At 43.4% G+C, this 17,466-nt stretch overlaps 1 protein-coding gene across 1 annotated transcript in view; it reads left to right on the forward strand.

Moving 5' to 3' along the window:
- ARPC5 (actin related protein 2/3 complex subunit 5) overlaps window positions 1-17,466 on the forward strand; it is a 1,051,210-nt gene that overhangs the window by 524,122 nt on the left and 509,622 nt on the right. The gene's annotated exons all lie outside the window — the stretch shown is intronic.

The following is a 17,466-nucleotide window of genomic DNA, read 5'->3' on the forward strand; positions in this document are numbered from 1 at the left end:
GAAACCCTAAATGTTTATTATTGTATACCACTGCAGTTTCGAGTTTACTTGTTACTCGGAATTATTGTGAAATTGATGACTGATGCATTACTCTTGCCCATTATTCTCCAGCCTTCTGGAAAACACCAGTCACCTCTCTACCTCACAGTCTTTGCACTGGCTGTTCTCTCTGACTAGAATGCTTCCCCTCAATCCTCCTACCTCCAATAGCTGCATGCCTTGATCCCTAACCAACTTCAGATCTTTTCTCAAATGTCATCATCTTAGTGAGATCTTGTCAGAACATAACATACAATGCAAACTTCTTTGAACACTTCCTAGTCCCCCTTGTCAACTTTCAACTTTCTTTTCAGCATTTATTGCTGTCACACATATATACATATATATATATTTTCTTTCTTTTTTCTTTTTCTTCCTTGTTTGTTGTCTAACTCCCGTGCAAACTCCTTGGGAGCAGAGCTTTTTTGACTATTTTATTCAAGACTATATTCCTATGCCCAAAATGGTATCTGGCACATAAAAGACACACAGTACATATTTGTTAAATAAATACGTGAATGAATGTGAATTCTCCACAGAATGGTAGAAGTGATGATAAAATGTTTTCCTCAATTTTTAAAAAGTTGGTAAAATTAAAAATAAAACATTATATCTGCTTGATCTATATAACTTCTGTCCTTCTCTACCACCATGATCCTAGTCATAGCCACCATGAGCTCCTGTCTGCATGGTTGCAATTAATTCCTAACTGGTATTCCTGCCATCAGTCCTTGCTCCCTACAATTTCTTTTTCTCCATTGCAACCCGATGATTTTTTGAAAGGGAAAACCCGAAAGACCAAAATCCTTAGCATGGCTCCATGGGCTCTTCTCCTCACTCTCTTTGCTCATTCTCCGGTCTTCAGGTTTCCTGAAATAGTCATGCCTCTTCCTGTCTCAGGGCCTTTTCACAAGCCATCCCCTCTTTCTGAGAGGCTTACTCTTAATCCTCCCTCAGCCTAGTCAACTCCTACTCATCCTTCCATTCTTATGCTGAAAAGTCTTCCCTGAATCCACAATCTCAAGTTTCTCTGAGAGTCTGTGCTTTCTGTTTAAGGCACAAATGCAGTTATTAATTCTGGGTTTGTGCAATTACTTGTCTGCTGTCTCCTTTTTCCAATATACTGCAAGCTATTCAACAGATCATTTGGCTAAGTTTGGCCTCAAGTTCATATAAGCCCTTTGTAGTTGAGAGATTTTTAGTGTCAAACAGGAAACAACTACGAAGAAAGAGTTTTGCATAATGAGTTGCATCTTCCAGGAAAGTCTCAGCTCCGATATTTTTATTCCTTTCTGAAGCCACAAAGGTCTATAAACCGCTCCTCCCCCATGATCATCACCAGCGCATTAGCAGAAGACAGTCAGAGAGAGTATTGACAATGTAAAGGAGTTGTGTTGGAGAACAACACCTCTTGTCATTCTTGCACTGTCATGATTTATGCAACCAAGTATTGCATTAGACAACAGCAATTAGGAACAGAAATGGACCCAGCAAGAGCCACAGAAACAGTGTTGATTAACTCTGGATAGTGTATTAGTCTTCCATTGCTTCAAACAAATTACCACCAACAGTGAATTAAAACAAGACATTTATTACCTTCCAGTTCCGTGGATCAAGAGTCTGAGCACAGGTTAGCTGATTCCTCTGCTCACGGTCTCTCAGGGTTGCAATCAAGACATCAGCTGTGCTGCAGTTCTTATCTGAGACTGAAGGTCCTCTACCAAGCTCATTCAGGTTATTGGCAAAATTCAATTATTTGGGGTTGTAGGAATGAGTTCCCCTTTGCCTGCTAGCTGCCTGCTGGGGATTGTGCTCAGCTCGCAGAGACCACTGCCATTCCATGCCGTGTGGTCCCCATAGGCTGCCATGGCAGGGATGTTTGCTTTTCTCCAGGCCAGCGGGAGTACACCTCTCTAAGTTCCTCTTCCCAGCACCAAGTGAAGAAAGCGCTCTGCTTTTAAAAGACTCACCTGAGGTTGGGCGCCGTGGCTCACGCTGTAATCTCAGCACTTTGGGAGGCCAAGGCAGGTGGATCACCTGAGGTCAGGAATTCGAGACCAGCGTGGCCAACATCGTGAAACCTCATCTCTATGAAAAATGCAAAAATTAGCTGGGCGTGGTGGCAGGTGCCTGTAATCCCAGCTACTCAGGAGGCTGAGGCAGGAGAATTGCTTGAACCTGAGAGGCAGAGGTTGCAGTGAGCTGAGATCATGCCACTGCACTCCAGCCTGGGAAACAACAACAAAAAAAGGACTCAAGTCCACCCAAGATAATTTTACTCACAAGAGTAATATGTCATTATATTCACAGGTTCTGTTCACACTGAATAGAACCATAAAGGGCATGTGCATCACGAGTAGGAATATAGGGGTTGTTTTAGAATTCTGTCTACCACGGGGCAGCTGATAACAATAGCAAAAGATTGAGTGCTTATTTATTGCTAGCGCTGTGTTAAGTGCTTTTTAGCATTTAATCTTTAAAAAATACAACATTGTTTCTATCTTGTGTTTCTGTTTTGTTTCTATTTCTATTACTTTATTTTACAGATGGAGAAGCTAAGGCTTAGAGGTTGGGTGACTTTGCTCCATTTCACTCAACTGGTAAGAAGCATAACCTAGATTTTGAACTCTGACTCCAGAACCCGTTCTTATCCACCTTGCCTCATCAAAGCTGGTTCTCCTGTAGCCAGGGGAATGAGATTATCACCGTTTTATGGATGTAAACAGTGGTTTGGGAAGATTAAATAACATACTCAAGACCACCCAGTTAGTAAGTAATAGAGCAGCCTACAATCTAATCTTCTTCTCAGTCCCACACTGGGGCATCCCATGTAATTGAGGGATACTCCCAAATTGCTTGTCAACTAGAAGAAAATGTAATAAGAAACCCTTCCCCAGAGACAGAGGAAAGCAGTGTGTTTTCTGGCTCCAAGGCTTAGTAGAACTGTATAATACACGTTATCAGTTCTATTTCTTTTACCTGTAGTGAGTGAGAAGCAGAAGTGTTTTATTCTCATGCTGAGGAAAACAATCTGAACTATGGGCACCTGACAATCACTCCCTTTGAAGTTTCATAATACTTAGCACCAGGAGCAGGTCCTCTCCTATGGTGATAAAGGTTAGTTAGTGATTATTCACTTCCCCCTCTCTGTGCCTTTACACCTTTAAATGAAAGGTGTCCTGGAGTCAAAGCAAATAATTATTCATGGGTGAGGATATGTTTCCTTGGAACTAATATTATTTTTTTCATTACTTCTTGCATAGAGACAAAACAGCTTTGACCCACAGCTGTTAACTGATACAAATTATCCACTGCAAACGTCATCACATCACACCACCCTCACCTGTGCTTTGGCAACCAGGGGCCAGTTTTCTCCTGAGAGTGGTGTCCACCTTGTTTCCCCTTTCTTTCCCATGGCTACGAATGCAAACAGTAAACACTTTGTCCACAGACAGACATTAAAAGGGCATATTGTAGTTCTCTCCAATACCTGATGTCTAATCTCCCCTGTCCTGCAATTGTCTTTCAGGCAAGAAATAGAAAACAGTCATCAGAAAAGTTTTACTTGCTTGCAGTGAGCTGAGATCCGGCCACTGCACTCCAGCCTGGGTGACAGAGCGAGACTCCGTCTCAAAAAAAAAAAAAAAAAAAAAAAAAAAGTGTCCTGCCTGGTCACGGTTTGGATTATAACTGCATTCTTCTGTTAACAGCCACAGCTTCTGTTGGGCAGCTCCTGTCCCAGGGTTGTAGCTAGCCCCAGGCACCAGGAGGAACATTCCTTTCTCCTGCCCACTCAGATGAGGGCTGGCAATAGCAGCCCACTGACACTAGCCCCGGGACCTTCATGATCCCTTGATGGTTGCCTTAGCCCTGCCTGTACCTGAGTAAATAGCTCTTTTATAAAAATATTCTTAAACCAGAAACTCTGGCTGAAAATTGCTCTAAACTGAAACGACCTTTGGAAAAATTTTAACAGTGAGAAATTGATGACATTGAAAGGGATCTAACCTAACCAACTCCATCTTGCCTTTAACCTTCAAGCTGCCCTTGTTCATTCCTGGGCATAGGCCAAACTAACTTTGGGAGACAATTTAGTTTATAGTTTATAGTTTAAAACAAAGACGACAACAGCCCTTTCCCGAAACAAACCTCCTTCTTGCCTGGGGACAAGACTGCCTTTGTAGGACTAACAAATTAGTCACAAGATTAGAAATTATGGTTTAGAAGCCATGCAGCCACAGCCAGAGGCCACAAGATTCCTAACCTTCCCAGTTGCTCCTATAGATAATATTGTATCCTATGGATAATATTGTAGAACCTAATGGTGCTTGAGATATTTTTCAGACCCTGAATTCTGATGGATAAGCTGGCACCACCCAGACTGGTAAATGGCTCATCTGGTCCTGTGGCCTCTACCCAGGAATCGACTCAGAGCAAGAAGACAGCTTCAACTTCCTATTATTTCATCCTCAACCCAACCAACGAGCATTCCTCATTCCCTAGCCCCCTGTTCACCAAACTATCTTTGAACACCTCTAGCCTCTGAATTTTTGGGCTGGCTGAATTGAATAATAATAAAACTGCAGTCTTCCATTTGGCGAGCTTGAAGTGTATTTAACTCTTTTTCTATTGCAGTTCCCCTATCTTGGTAAGTTGGTTCTATCTGGGCATCAGGTAAAATGAACCCACTGGGTGGTTACAAATGGCTTAATAAAAGTAAGCATATTGTCGAGGGGGAACTGAACATTTGTGCATTGAAAAGATGGGCACCCCTGCCCCCTCCACAACAGCCTGTGTCTCTCCTTCCCTCCATTGCCAACTTCTTACAAGAGCAGCCTCTAGTTCCTCACCCCTCCCTGGGCAAAAGTCTCCATGCATTTCCCAGTGTGAGGTCAGAGGCAAAAAAAAAGCATATTGTTGAGGGGGAGCTGAACATTTGTGCATTGCCCAAATAACACCACACAGATTACCTTGTAGTCATAGGAGGGAAAACATAATGCTGCCTTGGAAGAAGAAAATTGTTGTTTGCCTTAATTCACTGGTCAGTACTAGAATATCTAGCGGTGAGTGAACCAGAAAATAAATATATCATCACAAAATACAATAAGAAGTACATATCTCCTATGATATAATCTAGCTAACAAGGTTTAAATTGAATTCACCATGCTTTTGCAATTTACTTTCTCTTTTGTTTTGTTGTTTAAGAGATGAAGTCTCACTGTATTGACCAGGCTGGTCTCGATCTCCTGGGCTCAAGTGATCCTCCTGCCTTGGCCCCTCAAAGTGCTGGGATTACAGGCATGAGCCACCATGCCTGGCCACATTTTACTTTCAGTTTATAAGAAAAAAGAAAGTCAGAGAAACAAGTTAAATGAACCCATAAGGAAGCAACTTGTCAAATCCAGAAAATGGGTTGTTCCTTAGGTTAATTGGCCAAATTCATTTAACAAGCCTAATGTCATGTTTATGCTTGGAAAAGGGCTTAAGAAATGTCCATGCAATGTGTAGGCCTGAATTGGTTCCTGATTGGACAAACTACAAAAGACGTTTCGGGGATGATTTAGATCATCGGATATAGACTGGATATTAGGTAAAATATAGTGACATGGAAAGTTTTATAAAAACAGTATGTAACAATTCATAAAATGGTATTTTTCTCAGTTTGTAAAAAAAGATATGTCTGTATATATATATATGCATGCTTAAAATTTTTGGAAGGATGTACAATAGGATATTAACAGTGGTAAGCTCTGGATGGTGGGAATGGTGTATTTTCATTTTCTTATTTTTGTTTATTTATACATGGGCTGCTTTGTAATTATAAGAGGTTTTTAATTTAGTAAGGAGAAAGTTTATCAGTGTGTAAGTTTAAGTGTGTAAGTTTAACCAAAACCAAGGAAGTAAATGACGTCGCCCAGGGAAGAGTATGTGAAAAACAAGAAGGTGGCTGAGGAAACAGCTTTTAGCAACATCAAGATTTCAGAGAGAAGACTAGAAGGAGAGCTGGTCAGAGACTGAGGAGGAGCTGTGAGGGAACAGAAGCAGCAGGAAAGCCAGAGGACAGTGCTCCCAGAAACAGGAATGGTCAGGTCCCAAATGCTGCAGACAGGTAAGCAGGATGAGGATTAACACCAGGCCTCTGACCTCACAGTGGGAAATGCATGGAGACTTTTGCCCAGGGAGGGGTGAGGAACTAGAGGCTGCTCTTGTAAGAAGTTGGTAATGGAGGGAAGGAGAGACACAGGCTGTTGTGGAGGGGACAGGTGTGCCCATCTTTTCACAAGGAGAGCCATCGCCATTCAGGTTGCGTTCTTTGGGAATGAAAACCCCTGGATCACTACCGGGGTACGCTGTGAGTGGTACCCCCCGGGAAGAAATGAAAAGGAGGACCCTAGGAAGCACGAGGAGGAACAAGTTATTTGGAAATGGAGAAGAGTTAAGCAATTTGCAGAAAGTCCCAGGAAATGGAGAGATTGGAAATCTAGGAGAAGGAAGGATCACTTGTGCCACTGGATACAGGCTTATACAGAGGAGGGAATGAGGTGGAGAGCAGAGGAAGCAGGATGGAGTTTGGGGAGGACTGAGACAGGTGTCCTGTGACTCAGAGGGCAAGGGCCCAGCACCAGAATGTGCCAGTCACGCCTTCCATGGAAGCTGCCAGACTATAGTGATGATTAGCAATTATAAGTATACTTTGAAAGCAACTTTTCCAAGTGGCAGTGTGCTGCTTTGGGGATTAATGTAGAGCCATACGGGCAGCTCTGAGATCATGTGAACCTCGTATGTTACTGGGGAAGGGGGATGCCAACATGATGGGATTTAAGGGACAGCCAACGACCCGTCACCCCCAAAATATCTCCCAGGGGCTTTTCACAGTGATAAGCAATGGGATAACGTGAATAGATAATGCAAGGTGTTGTGTCAGTGGACGAGTTTGCAGACCATCTCTATTGTCATGTACCTTTCTTTGTACTTCAACGAATGCAAATCATGTACGTTTTGAACTTCAGTTTGACTTGCTTTCATGAACATTTACCAAATACCCACTGGGCAAAAATGGCACTGCCCTCAGTTCAGCCCAGGATGTTTCATTTGATCGAGAATCTATTTAGAGAAGGGGCTGGAACATTCTGGAGCTGTGCCTGCAATGAGAAAGATACAGCAGTTCTCTGTGTGCCGGAAACGGAGAACTGTCTCCCCAACCCCGCCAAAAAAAAAGCCCAATAGAAGAATGAAGGTGCCATGTTGACTGTGACAGTCCTCTTCACCCCGTCACTGAACGGAAGAGCCCCAGTGTCTTCTGTCTTTCTGTCCCATGGAGTCCTGCCTTGGTGCTGCCATCTGTTGCCTGTTGCCGGGGTCAGCAGGTCTCAGATGTGCACAAAAGCCTCCAAACCGGGGCTTCGAGGAGACCGCAGCGGCCTTCTGCGAGACCAAGTGGCTGCTCAGGGTCGAGCTGTTCCTAGAGTATTAATTAGAGCCTGTATCCCAACTGCTTCACTTGCTGTGCCCTGCGGTTCTGGGACAAGCTGTTGGTAGGCAGGTTTTTTTCTCTGGTGCCCGTTTCTAGACACTCATCTTCCCAATTTATCTTTCAAACAATACCTTGCCGCAGAGGAGTAGTATCCTCCATTCCTCTCACAGCTGTAGGAACTCTGAGGCTTTGTACAAATGTGTACAACGTGTGGAGATTCCAGCCAACATGAGAGTGGGAACGAACACAGCAAAGGGAGAGATTGCAGGGCGGTGCTGGGCTATTAATTACAGCTCAGTGGGGATGGGGAAGGAAACGGTAACTCAGAGAGGGGCTCCAGAACTAAAGCAAACAGGAAGGTTTTAATGAGAAAGTCCCGGAGAGGAAATGACTCAGTGGTTTGGAAAGAGTGGGCTATCCAAAGAGAGGGAAGGGAGCCAGTCCAAAGGGGGGACCCTGAGGAGGGGCCAGACTGTTTTTGGTTCCCAAAACATAGAAACCAGCTTCGTTCTTCACTCAGGGGTTTGAGGAGGGGAATCCTTGGGGTGGGAGCAGCTGTTGCTACAAGATTGAGAAACGTATCTTGACTTTTTCGGGCAGGGAGACTGAGACCACATGGTGAAGAATCTGTTTGGAGAAAGGGCTGGAAGATTCTGGGGCTGTGCCTGCAATGAGGGATATACAACAGTTCTCCTTATGCCGGGAACAGAGAACATCCTCTTAAAAAAAAAAAAAAAAAAAAAGCCAGACAAAAGAAGAACTAAGGTGAAGAGTTTCCTGTGATCACATTATGCTATGTGCATGCGCAGCAGAGAGGGAACACATTTTATATTTTCCAATTCAAAAATCAGGACGTGGCATTTTTTTTTTTTGAGACGGAGTCTCTCTCTGTCGCCCAGGCTGGAGTGCAATGGCCGGATCTCAGCTCACTGCAAGCTCCGCCTCCCGGGTTCACGCCAGTCTCCTGCCTCAGTCTGCCGAGTAGCTGGGACTATAGGCGCCCCCCACCACACCCAGCTAATTTTTTGTATTTTTAGTAAAGACGGGGTTTCACCGTGTTAGCCAGGATGGTCTCGATCTCCTGACCTCGTGATCCGCCGGTCTCAGCCTTCCAAAGTGCTGGGATTACAGGCTTGAGCCACCTCGCCAGGCCAGGACATGGCATTTAACAAAACGTATTTTTTCCAGTTTCTGAATTTGTGTATGTGAAATACTTTAAAATGATATGAAATGAAATTATACTTCGTCACAAATTGAAGTAAATGAATTTATTACAATTATAACATTGCATGAAATTGGAAGTGTCTTGGAAAATCTGGAATGAATGAACACTGTGTTTTCAACTGAAGCGTATCTGAGAAGAGCTGAGGAACAAAACTTTACAAATCACGAGTTTATTAGTTTCTTCTTGAATCAGTGGTTGAGGGAGAAAGAGAAAGGGGAGAACAAGCTCCCTTCTGAGAGGTGGGGTCGGGGAGAGAGAGGCCCTTGCAGTGTATTTGAGTGTAAAGGATGAGGAAGCTGGGACCTTGGGGAATTGACCGATTGATTTTCAACTCTCTACCTGTGTCTCAGGAGAACCTCAGTTTCCAGATCTGAAAAGTGCTCACAGAATTGCTATGAGCTGATATCCACTGGGTACCAGTGTCTGTCCCTGATGGCTCTTGCATGAATCTTTTCTTCCTTGACCCTATCTCAGGCGATGTATGCAAAAATGCTCCCACTTTTGAAAGGTGCCTTGTCACTGAAAACACCTTGCAATTTCGCTGGCATCTGGGGGTGGAAGAGACATGGGCATTTTGGGCCTCTTTCAGAAGGGCAATGAGGCCAAGCCCCCTCACACGGGCCAAGCCAAGCTGCTGCTGATCAGTGCCCCTGTGCACCAGTAATGGCTGGGCCTTTCGCTGGCTGGACAGGAAGCTCTAAACAGTCTGGGAGGAGAGAAATGTGTGTTGAACTAGGCTAGAGCGAGAGCTTGGTAATTTTTGAAGAGTGAACATCAAGAGCAGTAAAGAGGGAAAAAATGTAAACACAAATGACCCGTGGAGCTCCCAGTACATTTTGTCTGCCCCGAGGAGCAGCCTTGGCAGGAAGACTGTGAGAACCTCAATCATGATCACGAGGACCTTCCCAGCCTTGGCTTATCCAGCAGCGGGCTCCTTCAGGGACTTAAAAGGGCATTTTATAAGCTACTCACCAGGGACCTCCTGCTAGGGGTAGGGCAGAGACTCTTGTCATTTCCACTGAAACCCAGCTTTCAATGCTGTCAATTCTGGGTACCCTGGCTTCTTCTAAAGAAGTCTCTGTCTTTTAAATTTTGTCACTTACACTACTTGCTTCAATGACTCTGAACTTGGTGTGCCGTTCTGTGGCTTTGCTGCTGTCTGAATCACATGTTTTGCCTGCATTACCAAGCAGGGCTTGGAGCCCAGTCTCAGGAGGAGGTGGCCAACGCTTCCCATTCCAGTTACCAAGGCTAGCTGGGGGCTCTTGCCGTCACCAGCACACTCTCTTCCTCAAGGTCTCTTTTCTCATTCTAAATTAGCCGTCATAAAAGTTTCCAACTGGGGCCTTGGGAGGAGTTCAAGTCAATTCAAATTAATACATATTTGAGCACCTACTATGTGCCAGCCATGCTGTGGGATTCCAGGGTGAGTCAAACCTTAGTTTGTACTCCCCTAGGCTTTGCATGCCTAGAGAGGAAACAGTTCCAACAGGCTGGGAATGCAGGTTGACTGATGGAATGGAAACAGTTCGTTGTTCTCATATTCATTCAAAAAATGTTTATTGAGCACCCACCATGTGCCAGTACCTTGGAGCTATAGCAAAGGGCACAAATATGGGATCTGAGATCAGACAGAATTTAGTCAAAGCCTAGCCTTTGACATGAGTGTGTTCTTGGGCAAGTCCCCTAAACACACTGATCTCCAGATTTCTCATTTTTAAAATGTAAATCATAACAATTATATTAATATTAATAATACTATTTTGCAGCGTTCTTGTGAAATCAAGATGTAGGTATAATAGGCATGCAATAAATGTGGCTGATTGGTTGTTCTAAAATAGATGAACAACTGTGTATAATGGTTGAATATGCAAGTGGAGAGGTAAAGAGAAATAATTTTAAGCTTTGCTGTGCATGACTCAATGCATGGGCATGGCAGAAGGAGAAATAAAGCTGCATACGGTCAGCCTTAGCATGTGCTGTTTCCACATGTGCAGATTCAGCCAATCTTGGAAAATTGGAAAATATTTGAAAACATTTAAATAACAATACAACAATAGAAAAACAGTACAACCTAAAAATTATGCAGTATAACAACTATTTGCATAGAATTTACATTGTATTAGGGATTATAAGTAATCTAGAGATTATTTGAAGTATACAGGAAGATATGTGTAGGTTATATGCAAATACTACGCCATTTTATATAAGGGACTTGAGCATCTGTGGAATTTGGCATCTGTGGGGGTCTTGGAGCTGATCCCCTTTGGATACTGAGGGACAACTCTACAGACAGGTGGCATTCTAGACCAGGGTATGCCTAAAGCAATGTTCCTCAAGGGTCCAGGAGTTTTCTAAGAGAATGATGTAATTTTTCATTTTTTAGACTTTGATGATTATCTGATTTACATAGATGCATATACAGTTGACCCTTGAACCATACGGATTTGAACTGTGCAGGTTTATTTATATGTATATTTTCTTCTGCCTTGACCACCCCTGAGACAGAAAGACCAACACCTCCTTTCTTTCTCTTCCTCAGCCTACTCAGTTAGAAGATGACAAGGATGAAGACATTTATGATGATCCACTTCCACTTAATGAATAGTAAACATATTTTCTCTTCTTTATGATTTTTCTTATAAACATCTTCTTTTCTCTAGCTTACTTTATTGTAAGAATACAGTATATAATATATACAACATAAAAAATATGTGTTTATCGGCTGTTTATGTTATCAGTAAGGCTTTTGGTCAACAATAGGCTATTAGCAGTTAAGATCTGGGGGAATCAAAAGTTATATGCAGATTTTCCACTGCATGTGGGTTGGTGCCTGTAACCCCCAAGTTGTTCAGTGGTCAACTGTATATACATACATATAAATATAATATATATGTACTTACAAGTTTATATATTCTAAGTTATCTGAATGTCCAGTTTATAATCCAGGTACTGCATGATTTCAACCTCTATGTATTTACATGTATATCACAATGTGTAATAAATTAATGCTAAGTAAAGCTATTTATTTTCAGAACTAGTGAGGAATGAAGAAAGGTGGACTTAACACAAAAATGCGTTTGCACAGCAGGGTCCATTTTATACAAAGGAAGGTTTAAAAGTCGTTTGAATAGAGAGAAATTGAGAGATGAGAGAAGATGTTTGCATCAGGTACATGGTAATATAGATGGGCTGATTTCAAAAGCCCATGGGCTTGGAGAGTCAGTACCACAATGTGTGTGAGTAGAGATTTCATTTTACAAAAACAATATTAGGTCACCTTTCATGAACGTTATTAATTACAATTTTACTGGTTTTGTGATTTTTGGTATTTAAAACATAAATATGTTAGTTGTATATAAACACTAAAGTAAAATGAGCTAATACCTGGTTTTATATTGTATAAATTTAAATAACATGTTCATAAATAAAAATAATGTAAGTCTAATCTAGGGATCCACTAGACCTCTCACAGGCAAGATATGTTCTTGGTTTAGGACAAGGCTGCTGCATTCCTTCCCGTGTGTAGAAGGAGAAAGTCTAGAAATGCTGCCATTTTCCAGAGGAGGGCCTGCATGAGCAGATTCCTGGGAACATTCCAGAGGTGAGGCTATCACAGAAGATCTTGGAAGGGTGCAAAGCAGCCTGTACTATTGAGGACAGACTCTGTTTCCTCAGCTTTCTCCCAGTTGAACCTCCTGACTCACAGAAACCTGACCTCCTGTTGCTTTTCTCTACTTTTTTAACCTACTTATTCCACAAGCTGCAGATGTACCACGTGCCAGCTGTTGTGCTAAGCCCAGGGATGCAGTAGAGAACAACATGGACATGGCCCCTGTCACCCAGGAGCTTATAGTGGAATGGACCATTGTATTCAACTTTAACTCTCAACTCTCACTTCCTGTTCTTTTCCACAAACCTAAGTCTTTAGAATCATACACCAAATTCCCGCCCAACTTTTGCAAGTAAACAAACTTCTTTTGATTTATTCAACCACATACCTAGAAGACAGCATGTCCCAGGTGTGTCAAGGACATTTTCTCCAGTCTTTTCCTTAGTGCTTGTCTGATTCTAGACTAGGTAGCTACAAAAAGCAAGGTCTTTGCAATTAGGGAGCCGTGGCAAGTTAGGTTGGTTCTTTGGAAGCAGAACCTGAGACAGGGCTTTGAGGACATGAGATGTATTGATTTATTCAAGAAAAACTTGTAATGGAGGAGGGGAAGCAGAAAGTGAAGGTGGAAGAGTGAAACAATGTGTTCTCAAATGTGATCCCCAGAGGACTTTGGAGCGTAAATGATGTCACAGACGTTCTGCGGAGTGTGTGTGTATGTGTGTATATTGGAGGTGAGGGGTAACTAGGGGGATAACTTCCTAGCTAAGGCAGCTCCCAAGAGCTTTAAGGATAATTTCCAGAGAAGGGAGAATCTGTGAGCTGTCAGCTTATCACCCTGTAGGATGAGCACACCAGCCTGATAAAGGGGATCTGAATGGGACACCAAATGAACCCACCACACTGAGGTTCAAGTGCAGGGTTTGTCTTCACAAGTTCATGACCTTTATATGAGATGACTGTGAAAATCACCTAGTGCCATAGCTGTCCCTCCCTTTCCCTTCAGGCACTACAATGAGAAGTTCTTGACAGACAAGCCGAATTAGGAAATCTACCTGATTTATACTTGTGGCTTGGCGAGAAGGTGAAATCTGTCACTGAAATCCATTATACTTTATCCTTATTTCCTGCACCCCACTCCCAAACCACATGGAGGAATCCATCCTCCACCTTGCCCTGTGCTTACACATGCTTGGGTCATTACTCCTAAAGGATTAGTTTCTTACCTGTCTAGAATTGATACCTCTCGGGCAGTGCTTCCCAAACTGTATTCCATTAAACTGTAGTTTAATGGGGTCAGGGAATAAGGGTTGCTGTAGAAAGAATAATTCACCTGCCACCAAAGTCCACATGTAATCTCTGAAACCCATGACTATGTTCAGTTACATGGCAAAAGCAACTTTGCAGAGGTGACTCAGGTTAGGGACCTTTGAGAAGGGGAGAGTAGCCTGCATTATCTAGGTGGGGTCAATCTAAACACATAAGTCCTTAAAAGCTGAAAATCTTTCCTGGTTGTGGTCAGAGGGAGATAAGACAGAAGAGGGAGAGATTCAAAATATGAGAGGGATTTGACCTGCTATTGCTAGCTTTGCTGATGGAGGAAGGGGCCGTGAGCCAAGGAATGTGGGCAGCCTCCAGAGAAGCTGGGGAGAGCTCTCAGCTGACAGCCAGCAAGGAATGGAGCCCTCAGTCCTGTAACAGCAAGGAACTGAATTCTCCCAACAACCTGAACTACAAAGGAAACCGATCCTTCTCTTTGAGCCTCAAGAAAGGAACACAGCCCTGTGAATAACTTGAGTTTAGCCTAGTGAGACCTGTATCAGACTTCTGACCTCCAGAACTGTAAGATAAATTTGTGTAATTTAGCTGTTATGTTTGTGGTAATTTGTTGCAGCAGCAATAGAAAATTGATACAGGAGCTCTGCTCAGATGTGTCTGGGAAATGATGCTATAGAGCATATTGATAATCTTGTTATGGAATAGTCATAGTAAAAACAAAACCAGTAATAAAACGTTAATTGAATCAAGGAGCAGATAACTTGTTCACTATAAACGAAAAGCTGACACTGCACTGATTCATAATTCTGTGTTCTGATAGTGTCACATGTTGTGTGCAAATAGAGGGCTGCCGCAGATTCGCAGCATCCAACTCCGTTGTCATAGTTACTCTTTGAAGAGAAAGATGCCCTGACAAAGACCAGATTGGCTATGGTACGTGGTGGGAAGGTACCCCGAGGTGGCCAGATGCCTCTACATGCGTGTCAGAGATGCCTTCTGAAATCTGTATTCAGTCAGCTCTGCCCCAAATGGAAACATAGTCATTTGCATTTGGAAAAGGAGGAGTTGTTCTTCCATCCTAAGACACATGAAAACAAATACCAACAGAAGCAATGTTTTGAAATGGATTTTGCCCCCAGTTAAGCATTAACTACTCTTGGTAACTTCTCATGGTCATTTCCTACCCTTCTCCCACTCAGTCCTTCCTCACTGGCCACACTGGGCTTCTTGTTATTTTTTGAACATGCCAAGCTTATATCCCTCAGACTCTTCCTGCTCTTCCCTCAGCCTGGAATGCCCTTCTTCCAGATGTTTGCTTGTTTCACTCCCTCCCCTCATTCAGGTTTCTGCTCAAATGTTCCCATTTCAGCAAGGTCTTCCCTAAGCACTTTGTCTAAAATAGACATCCCTCTCCCTAATAGTGCCACTCCCCTTACCTAACTTTATGGAACTTCTGTGTTTATTTGAGCTGTTGTTTGCCGTCTCCCCACCAGACTGTAACCTGCATGAAGGCAGGCACCTGGTTCTTGCTCACTGCTATTACAGCCCCAATTTCTGGCAAATGTTAAGTGTCCAGTAAGCATTTGTTGAAACTATGAAGGAACTACGTGGAGTCTTTGTCCTCTGCTGCCTGGTCACCCCTCTTGTATTCAAATGCCAGCTACTTTGCCAACCCAATTTCTTCACCAAATACAGGTTCTTCCCCTGGCCCAATGTAATTGGTATGGCAGATTGCATTTTTCAAAGATGATCACCACAATCTTATATCCCATACCACATGACCTTCTTACAAATTAATGTTAATGCCTCTCCACTTAAGAAGAATATCGGTGTTCCCTCTTGCATGGGTGCTGACCTGTGATGGTGGGACTGTGCTGTGACACTATGTAACTTCTAAGGGTAGATCACAAAAGGCTATATAGCATTTGTCCCATTTTCTCAGGTCTCTTCCTCTGGGAACACAGCTCCCATGCTGCGGGGAAGTCCAGGCCATATGGAGAGGCCGTACGTAGGTGTCCTGACAGACAGTCAAGCGGAGGTCCCAGCTGACAGCCAGCACCTATTTCAATGTATGTGAGAAGGTCTTTGAGATGACTTCAGGCCCATGCATTATCTGACTGTCATTCAGGAGACACCCCAGTGAGAACCACCTAGCTGAGGCCAATCAACCGCTCAACTCCAGAAATGGTAATACAATGATGGCTTTTGTTTTAAACCACTAAGTTTAAGTGTGGCTTGTTATGCAGGAATAAATAACTGAAACAGATGGGATATGGAGTTGGCTATTAAAATATCTAACATCTAGCCTCCATTCTGTGCCACTCATATTCTTCAGTCCCTGGACAGCCCAAGGACCCAGTTCCAAATTTCCCAAACCATAGCAAACATGGGGCCATCTCTTCTAGCCTTTATCCCAGGGTGACTTAATGAAAATTGACCATCCTTGGGAATTGTGTCTATAAAAAATACATATATATTTTGAGATTTTCCTATGATCACAATTTAGAATTTGCCTAGAGTCAGTCGCTCTTAAGATTAATAAGTCATACAGGACAGCTGGGTTAATGAGCCTCACTCCACTGTCAGTCTTCTCAGCCCAGCCCCATGCCAGTCCCTGGTGGCAATTCCTTTTCCAGGCAGTCCTTACCATCCATAAAGCCAGAATCTGTACCTTTCCAGTCAAACTCACCTCGGCAGCTGTAACAACCTATCATAAGGCTGCTTGGTTGTTCTTACCCACCAGTTCTTCCTCAAGAGTTGGGGCAAACCTAGAAGCCCCTCTCCCTCACTGGATTATTGCTGGGGCCAATCTAGGAGGGCTTCTTAGGGAGTCAGCATCATTGCTGACTGGGAGCTGGATAGCAAACCTATGGTCACAGCTCTTCAAATGCAGTTAACTATCAAGTCTGGAGAATAAGCTGGAAATTGAAATATATGCAAAAAATATAGTGTGTGTCTATACTTGGGGGGGAGAAAACAAGGATACTGGATGGGAGGATGTATAGAATTGGTCAGTACACAGTGTTTAAGATCATAAGACCTGGTCTTAGGTGGGCCTGGGTTTGAATTCTGACTCCACTACTTACAAGCAGTGTGCCTTTGGGCAAGTCCCTGACCCTCTCTAAGACCCAACTGCCTTATCTGTGAGTAGAACTAGTAATAGAGACTCCCCCATAGGAGGTTGTATGGCAGAAACAAATATGCATAGCACTGAAAACTGGCACAAGGAAGGTCCTCAGTAAATGGGAGCCCTTGTTTTTCACTGAGGTGGGTCAAGAAGGCTCTCCTGAGGGTAGGTTAAGGCTGCAGGAATCTGGACAATGATCTTGGAGCTGGAGTGGAGAACACTGAAGTGGATAAGGCCATCGCTTTGCCTTGGGGCTGCTGGATAGGAGCCCTGGGCTTTTGTATTCCCTTGCCCTTGCCCCCGAACCCCCGGAGCCACCTCCGCCTCCTCTACAGCTGCCATCCTTGGGTTACTTTTGAGCAGCTGAATGTATGGGCTCCTGGGACTAACACCCTGGGAAAACTCCACCTCCCTTCTCTCCCATATCTCATTTGAAGGTTGACTGAAGGGCCAACTCGCAACACTTAACGTAAAAAACAGAAAATCCACTTAATGCCCTTGGTTTCCCACGAACTAGTGATGGAGCAGTCGCATTTGCACGAAACAGCATGTGCTAAAATAGGCAGTTTGAAATATTCCTGGCAGATGGCGCTAAATATAGATGCAATGACAGCTTGGCCCTACAGAACAGCTCTTCTCCTCAGCATTAAGAATGTGCTGGAGCCAAGAAGCTTCTCTCCGAGCTTTTCTTTTCCAGAAGATTGTGGCAACAG

The sequence above is a fragment of the Macaca thibetana genome, chromosome 1 (assembly GCF_024542745.1).
Source record: "Macaca thibetana thibetana isolate TM-01 chromosome 1, ASM2454274v1, whole genome shotgun sequence".
Taxonomy (NCBI): Eukaryota; Metazoa; Chordata; class Mammalia; order Primates; family Cercopithecidae; genus Macaca; species Macaca thibetana.